This window comes from Ovis aries, chromosome 9, assembly GCF_016772045.2.
Source record: "Ovis aries strain OAR_USU_Benz2616 breed Rambouillet chromosome 9, ARS-UI_Ramb_v3.0, whole genome shotgun sequence".
NCBI classification, from domain to species: domain Eukaryota; kingdom Metazoa; phylum Chordata; class Mammalia; order Artiodactyla; family Bovidae; genus Ovis; species Ovis aries.
Genome location: NC_056062.1, coordinates 43,705,650 through 43,714,252, shown reverse-complemented (window position 1 = coordinate 43,714,252; position 8,603 = coordinate 43,705,650).

The window sequence follows — 8,603 nt, the reverse complement described above, 5'->3', positions numbered from 1 at the left end:
GTCGTGTTTCACTGTATGTCCCACATCTTCTTTATCCATTCATCTGCTGATGGACATTTAGCTTGTTTCTACTTCTTGGTTATTGTGAATAGTACTGCTATGAACATAGGGGTGCATATATCTTTCTGAATTACAGTTTTCTCCAGATATGAGCCCAGGAGTGGGATTGCTGGATCATATAGCAACTTTAATTTTAGTTTTTTGAGGAACTTCCATATTGTTTTCCATAGTGGCTACACCAATTTATATTCCCACCAATAGTGTTGGAAGGTTCTCTTTTCTCTACATCCTCTCCAGCATTTGTTATTTGTAGAATTTTTAGCAATGGCTATTATAACCATTGTGAGGTGATATCTCATTGTAATTTTTATTAGTGTTTCTCTAATAATTAGTGATGTTGAGCATCTTCCTGTGTGCCCATTGGCCAGATGATGATGTAATATTAACAATGATAGTTGGCATTTGTTAGATGCTTGCTAAGAGCTAGGAAGCCTGCTATATAATCTCATTTAATGTCTACAACTAGTCAATGAGACTAGCTGTTATTTTTGCCATTTTATAGGTGAGGAAACTGAGGCCAAAAGAGACTGAGTAGTTTGCCCAAGATTAAAATACCTAGTTCATGGCAGAAGCAGACTATGTTTTAATACCTAGTGAAAGTGAAAGTCACTCAGTCGTGTCCGACTCTTTGTGACCCCATGGACTATAGTCCATGGAATTCTCCAGGCCAGAATACTGGAGTGGCTAGCCTTTCCCTTCTCAAGGGGATCTTCCCAACCCAGGTCTCTCGCATTGCAGGCAGATTCTTTACCATCTGAGCCACAACTTGCTTCCAAAGCCAATGTACTGAACCACTAAAACTGTAGTCCATTGTTCACCTTCAAATCCATCCCCCTGCTTTGAACCTGGGGGTACCTGAGCTTAGGCTTGGATTTGGTGACCATTGATATTTCTGTTAAACAAAGCTGGAGTGTTTACTCATCAGGTCGTTGTCAACATTACACCTCTGTCTCTGAGGACTGCTCCTGGCCACGGAGGATGGCTCTAGGAAGCCATGTTTGTTCTACCTGAATTTATTCCCTTTGACTGAAGCAGGATGAACATATAACCCACACTGCTGCCTCCTGGAAATGGAAGTTGGGCCTTAGTCTGGGGCCAGAGGGAAGGTGCTGACTTTAACATCTGCAGTGTCTTTCAGGGTCAGTGGGGGTGGACTTAAGGGGAAGCCAGAGGACATAAATGGAACTGCTACTCTAGAAGGGGCCTGAGGCCTGGATGCAAAGCCTGGGTAAAGAGTTTCAGGGACTTCCCTGGTGGTCCAGTGGCTAAGATGCTACATTCCCAACGCAGGGGACCTGGGTTTGATCTTTGGTAGAAGAACTGGATTCCACATGCCACAACTAAGAGTTTGCATGCCCCAACTAAAGCTTCCACATGCTGCAATGAAGATTCAAGATCCTGAACTAAGGATGCTGAAACTAAGACCTGGCACAGCCAAATAAATAAATCAATTTTAAAAAAATGTAAAGGACTTTAACTGGCAGAGGGTAGCAGGTCCTTTCAGCCTGGCCTACTCTCTGTGGGTCTGTGGTTCTGTTCTGGTCTGTTTGCACTCAGTAAGGGCCAGTGGGAAGGATGAGGGTAGCGGGTGAGGGGAGTGTGAGGAGAGTGAGGGGAGGGTGTGGGGAGATTGAAAAAGACAGAGGGGAGGGAGGGAGTGTTGCTCTGGCTTGACAGTTTCTCATTTCTGCCTTGTGTCTCTTCCTGTCTCGTGGTCAATAAGACACCTCCATCTCCACTTGATAGATTCTTTTGTGTTTCAGTTTACATAGGTTTTGGTCATTCTCAGCTAAAAAGAGTCGTCTCTAAAAGATATGTCTATAAATTTTGTAACCTCCATAGTGATTAAACTTTTAGATCATATGACATTTAGAGGAGTATCTAGTACAATAAAAAGCAAGATCCCAAATTATGTTGAATACAGAAATTATGTAACAGACTCTTACTATGTAATAAAAATTACAAGGTGAAACTTAACAAAACTAAATGAAAACATCTGCCTTTACATTACAAAAAATTAAATACAGAATAGGGGTGACTTGTTTAGCAGCAATTTATGAAAAAGGTATCCTAGATTTTTGTGAGCACATTCTTAATTAGAGGTAATATTGAAAGGCAGGGGCTAAAAGATTATGAATGTAGTTTCAAGGACCAGATACTAAATTGAAAAAAAAAAACCCTCTGGGCACCAAGAAGCCAATCAAGATCACCTGGATTTAATCTTAAGGGGTTCCTGCTTTGTTGCTGTTCAGTTGCTCATTCATATCTGACTCTTTGCAACCCCGTGGACTGCAGCACACCAGGCTTCCCGGTCCTTCACTATCTCCCAAAGTTTGCTCAAACTCTTGTCCATTGAGTTGGTGATGCCATCCAACATCTCATCCTCTGTCATTCCTTTCTCCTCCTGCCTTAAATCTTTCCCAGCATTAGATCTTTTCTAATGAATCAGCTCTATGCATCAGGTGGCCAAAGTATTGGAACTTCAGCTTTATCATCAGTCCTTCCAGTGAATATTCTGGGTTGATTTCCTTTAGGATTTCTTGGTTTGATCTCCTTGCTGTCTAAGGGACTCTCAGGAGTCTTCTCCAGCACAGTTCAAAGGCATCAATTCTTCGGTGGTCAGCCTTTTTTATTGTCCAGCTCTCACTATTATCTAAGAAAGCCCAAATTTAATTCAAGTATATTGTACTATGTCTAATGACTAAGACTGAGATGTGTAAGGAAATGGCAACCCACTCCAGTACTCTTGCCTGGAAAAATCCCATGGACAGAGGAGCATGGTAGGCTACAGTCCGTGGGGTCAAGAAGGGTCAGACATGACTGAGTGACTTCACGTTCACTTTTCGCTTTCATGAATTGGAGAAGGAAATGGCAGCCCACCCCAGTATTCTTACCTGGAGAATCCTGGAGACATAGGAGCCTGGTGGGCTGCCGTCCATGGGGTTGGGCAGAGTCGGACATGACTGAATCAGCTTAGCAGCAGCAGTGTAACTGAGCTTATGTAAGAAAACATATCCAGAAAGAAACAATTCTTAAGAAATCATTTTTACCTGTTTGAGATGTATTTTATATAATAATACCTGCTTACTATAACAAATTTAAAATTGTAGATAGGTATGCAGAAGAAGTGAAATCTACTTCCTCCATTTAAGTCTCACTTCCTGAAAACAATCATTGTTTATAGATTGGTGGGTGTATTTGCATATTTTTTCATGTCTATATATATATAATTAAAATATAAATAGAACTATACTACACATGCATGTATGCACAGACTCATTCATGTGGGGGCATATGTAGTTCCCCTTCATTAAATGTGCAGGAGACTACTGCACTGTAAGAATTTATCCACTTTTTTCTTGATAGACCCATAGCTTCTTTCCATTTTCAAAAATTAGAGACAACGCTGCAGAGGGCATCCCCATATTTGTGTCTTTACATATGTCTTCTAATATTTTTGCAGGCCATAATTCTAGTTTGGGGAGTGCGGGTCATAGCATATGCATATTTAAACTTTTGAGGGATTTTTGCCTTCCAAAAATTCTGCATCCATTGACACTTTCACTAATAGGCTATGAGGGGCTTATTTGCTACACCCTTGGTGAAACTTGATATTATTAATTTTTTTTTGCCAAAATGACCCTGTTTGGCTTTTGTGCTCTGAGTCCAGAATATTGATTGTAATTAATAGAGTCCTTCTAACTTAGGTGGAGGCGTGGATGGCTGAGTCCTCATGTTGGAATACAAAGTCTATAATCTGTGCATGATAATAAGTATATCCCACACTGCTGAGTACTGCTCACCACCCCATCCAGAACCATGCTAACCCTAGGTTAGGCAGAGTCTGTTCTACCCTCGGGCTTCTCTTCTCCCAGGTAGAGGGAAGTCACTGGGGAGAGTTACACACTGTTGGCATGGGATGCTCACTTCCTTCTTTGTTTTTTCTTTTTAACTTTTCATGGGAATATAGTTGCTCTACAGTGTTGTATTATTTCCTGCTGTACAGCAAAGTAGATCAGTCATATATATATATATATCCCATCCTTTTCGGATTTCCTTCCCAATTAGGTCACCACAGAGCACTGAGTAGAGTTCCTTGTGCTATATGATAGGTTCTCATTAGTTATCTATTTTACACACAATATCAACAGTGTATATATTTCAATCCCAATCTCCCAGTTCATCCCACATCCCCTTTTCCCACCTTGGTAGCCATGAGTTTGTTCTCTACATCTGTGCCTCTATTTCTGCCGAAAGATCCATGCACCCCAGTGTTCACAGCAGCTCTGTTTACAGTAGCCGGGACACGGAAGCAGCCTAAATGTCTGTCGACAGAGGAGTGGATAAAGAACACGTGGCACGTATATACAGTGAATTATTACTCAGTCGTAACAAGGGATAAAACTGTGCCACTGGCTGAGATGTGGATGGACTTAGAATCTGTCATACAGAGTGAAGTTAAGTCAGAAAAAGAAAAACAAAGGTATCAACACATATATGTAGAATCTAGAAAAACTGTACAGATGAACCCATTTGCAAAGCATAAATAGACACACAGATGTAGATGCTCACATCTGTTTTCAAATGTTGCTTCTGCACTGACTCAGCTGGCAATCAGTCAATGTGAGTGAAAGACTTTCTTACTTGGCTACCCTCTTCACTGGCTAATGGAAGGGGCTGGGTGGTGTTACCGCTGTATTTCTCTCTCCATCATGAGGGCTCTGGGGACCTGCCCTGGCAGAGGTGCTAGAAGAGGCCCTCTCTGAGATGTGCCATTTAGGCTGGAGCTTAAGCAGTGCTTCTCAGACTTTACTGTGTTGGGTTTGCCAGGGATTCTTGTTAAAATGCAGATTCTGATTCCAATGTATTGAGGATGGGGCCTGAGTGACAGGCTTTCTGAGGAGCCTTGCTGGTTTGGGGGCACCCTTTGGGATTTGAGCAGAGAGTTCACTCAAGGAGAGTGGATGTTCCTGACCAGGAGGCATTAGAATTAAGAGGAGCTCAGGTTTCTCCCTCTGGCTCCACCTCAACCCACAGACAGTTTAAACACGATCCTCTACGACCCAGACATAGGTACAATAAACACCCCCTGCTGATGATGCTATGCAGCTGGGGTTTGGATGGAGCGAGGTGGTTCTCAAGTTGTCCCCAGACTGCAGCATCGGCATCACCCTTGTTAGACATGCAAATTCTCATGTCCATCCTGCCTGCTAGGTCAGAAACTCTGGGCTGCAGCCCAGCAGTCTGTGTTATACAAGTTCTTCCAGGGCTTCTGGTTGTGATAAAGTCTGAGAACCTCTAATGAAGAGAGAAAAGAAGAGGGTTCTTGACTGAGCACTCCTCTGAGACTTGGATCCATGGTTTTTAATCCTGGCTGTTCACAAACCAGACTTGCATAAGCAGCTTGATAAACACCTGCAGGCTCGAGCTACACATCCATTCTTTCTGCTTCCAAAGGTCTGGAGAGTTGCCCACCAGTATGTGGTTTTAAAAACACCTGAGGCTTGCAGATTTCGTGGCTGAACAGGGCAGGGGCAGCCCCTCAACATGAATGGTGGCCTGTGGCCTCCTGGCTCACTCCATACAGGGTTCATCATTCACGTTTACCAGACCCCAGCATGAGCCAGACACCATGCAAATGACATCACTGTTGATCACCTGTGTGTACCAGGCGTTTTATACGTTAGTCTTCCTACAGTCCGGCAAGGTGGGCCTCCTGCTGTTTTATAGAAGAGGGTCTCTAACTGGGGGTCAGTCAGGACTCCAAAACCTGGGCTCTTCACTACCATGCCCAGGTCAATTTTTGCAGACTTGGGTGGGGAGGGGTATGCCGGGCCTCTGAGAAACCTCTGTTTCATCTTCAGTGGCTTGTTTTGTGGAATTGGGGATATATTTGTAATTTTAGCAGGTATAGCAATTCTCCTTTCAGTTCCTCAGAGGAGAGAGAGGTGGTTTCAATCTCTAACTTATGCAAAGTGATGCCCTTCATGTGTGAAGACTCTCCTTATTGGCAGGCACGTGCTTGCGGGTATAGGTAGTTAGATAAAACACAGGTTATCTCGTTTTAACTGAAGAGAAATAACAAATAGTTTTTCTAGTATAAGTATGTCCAAAATATTGCATGGGACATACTTATACTATTTGTTTTTACTGAAATTAAAAACTACTTCAGGGACTTCCCTGATGATCCAGTGACTAAGACTCCATGCTCCCAGGGCAGGGGCCTGGGTTCAATCCCCGGTCAGGGAACTAGAGCCCACGTGCCATGACTAAAAATCCTACATGCTGCAGGGAAGACCAAAGATCCCTTGTGCTGCAATTGAGACCTGGCACAGCCAAATAAATATTTTTAAAATTATTTGAATTACTGCCTTTGTAAAAGAGACCCCTCCAGAGCTCCTTAGCCCATTCCACCAAGGGAGCACACAGGAGGAAGGCCCCAGCTACACAGCAGGAAGGGGGCTTTCGCCAGAACATGATCATGCTGGTGCCTTGATCCGAGCCTTTCCCATCTCCAGAACTGAGAGAAGTAAAATTCTATTGTTGACAAGCTGCCTGGTGTGTGGTATGTAGCAGCCTGAATGGATTAAGACACCAGCATAAGTAAAATGCATAACATAGTAGATAGTGATAAGATTAAAAAGGAGAAAAAAATATAATAAGGAAGAATGATAGGAAGGGTTGGGTTAGAAATTTGAAATTTTAAATGGGTTGGCCAGGGACTTCCCTGGTGGTCCAGTGGCCGAGACCCATGCTCCCAATCCAGTGGGCCTGGGGTTCAATCCCTGTTCAGAGAACTAGATCCCACATGCTGCAACTAAAACCCAGTGCAGGCAAATAAATGAAGTTAAAAAAAAAAAATCTCAGGCAAGGGAACAGCAAGTAGAAATACTCTGCAGTAGGAGTCTATCTGCTTGTTTGCAGAATATTATAGAGTCCCAGAGCAGAGTGAACAAGTGGTGGGTAGTAGGAGGTAAGGTCCCAGATGTAACAGGAAGCTCCTTCCTGGAGGGCCTGGTAGGTGGGTTCCATGCAACTGATGATCCAGACTAGGCTACTTTTGAAGGTGAAAAGCTGGGACACTAGGTGTAAACTAGGATTGTCCTAGGCATGCTGAGTCACAGCACGGATTCAGCTTTTACTCGGAGTGGGATGGGAAGTCACCAGTGGGTTTGGAGCAGAGCTGCCCCATGCCTGACTTGAGAGCTTCATTCTGTTGAGAGGCGCTGGAGGGTGGCCAGGGCAGGAGCAGGAATGGAGTCAGGAGGGCATTGAAGGACCACAGGTGAGAGATAACAGAGGCTTGGATGAGGGCAGCAGTAGAAGGGGCGGTGAGAACTGGTCAAATTCTGGATGTAATTTAAGGTAAAACCAATGGGACTTCTTGTGGCTCAGCTGATGAAGAATCTGCCTGTAATACGGGAGACCTGGGTTTGATCCCTGGGTTAGGAAGATCCTCTGGAGAAGGGAAAGGCTACCCACTCTAGTATTCTGGCCTGGAGAATTCCATGGGCTATATAGCCCGTGGGGTAGCAGAGAGTCGGACATGACTGAGTGACTTTCACTTTCACTTTCTAATAGGATTTCTGACCAATAGGCTGTGGGTGTGAGAGAAAGAGAAGAGTTAAAGATGGCACTGGGGAAGAGTGAAAGAGGAAGATATTTGTGGGGGAGGGGAGAAGGCAATGGCACCCCACTCCAGTACCCTTGCCTAGAAAATCCCACGGATGGAGGAGCCTGGTGGGCTGCAGTCCATGGGGTCGATAAGAGCTGGTCACAACTGAATGACTTCACTTTCACTTTTCACTTTCATGCATTGGAGAAGGAAATGGCAACCCACTCCAGTGTTCCTGCCTGGAGAATTCCAGGGACGGGGGAGCCTGGTGGGCTGCTGTCTCTGGGGTCGCACATAGTCAGACACAACTGAAGCGACTTAGCAGCAGTAGCAGCAGCAGCAGCAGCAGCAGGGTGCCCTGTGGCATGTCAAGTTTCCAGGAAGCTGGTTCAGCTAAAGTTTGCATGCAGGAAGCCTGCCATGGTGTATTCCACGGGATTGCAAAGAATCAGACTAAACAACAACAAGCTGACTTCGGTGCTCACAGGATCAGCCCCTGGGGTAGAAGTGAAGGAGGTGAGACAGGGCAGGGGGAGTGCTAATCTGCCAAGCAGTCCTGACAAGGAACTCAGCCAGCCCATGAAGGGTCCTCCAGAGTTATCCAGACTGGGGCAGGGTGCTTGGTCAGGCCTCCTACTCGACTAGCACTGGATGGAGGCCGCCTGGGGAAGGGGTGTGATCTTGGGCCAGGAGATCCTCCCCGGTGGAGGCTGTAGTGCTTGGGCTGTAGGAGGTGTTGATTGCTGAAAAGCCACAGTAGGTGTTGCCTGACAACCCAGAGGTGTTGTCTCCCTCTGGGATGTGTTCCCTTCCTGTTTGGTGGTCATGGCTGGTTTGCCTTGTTAGACACTTGAACCATTGTGTGAGCATAATTTTTTTCCTTTTTCTTTAAGAAAAGATAGAATTAGTCCAAAATGCTTATGCTAAA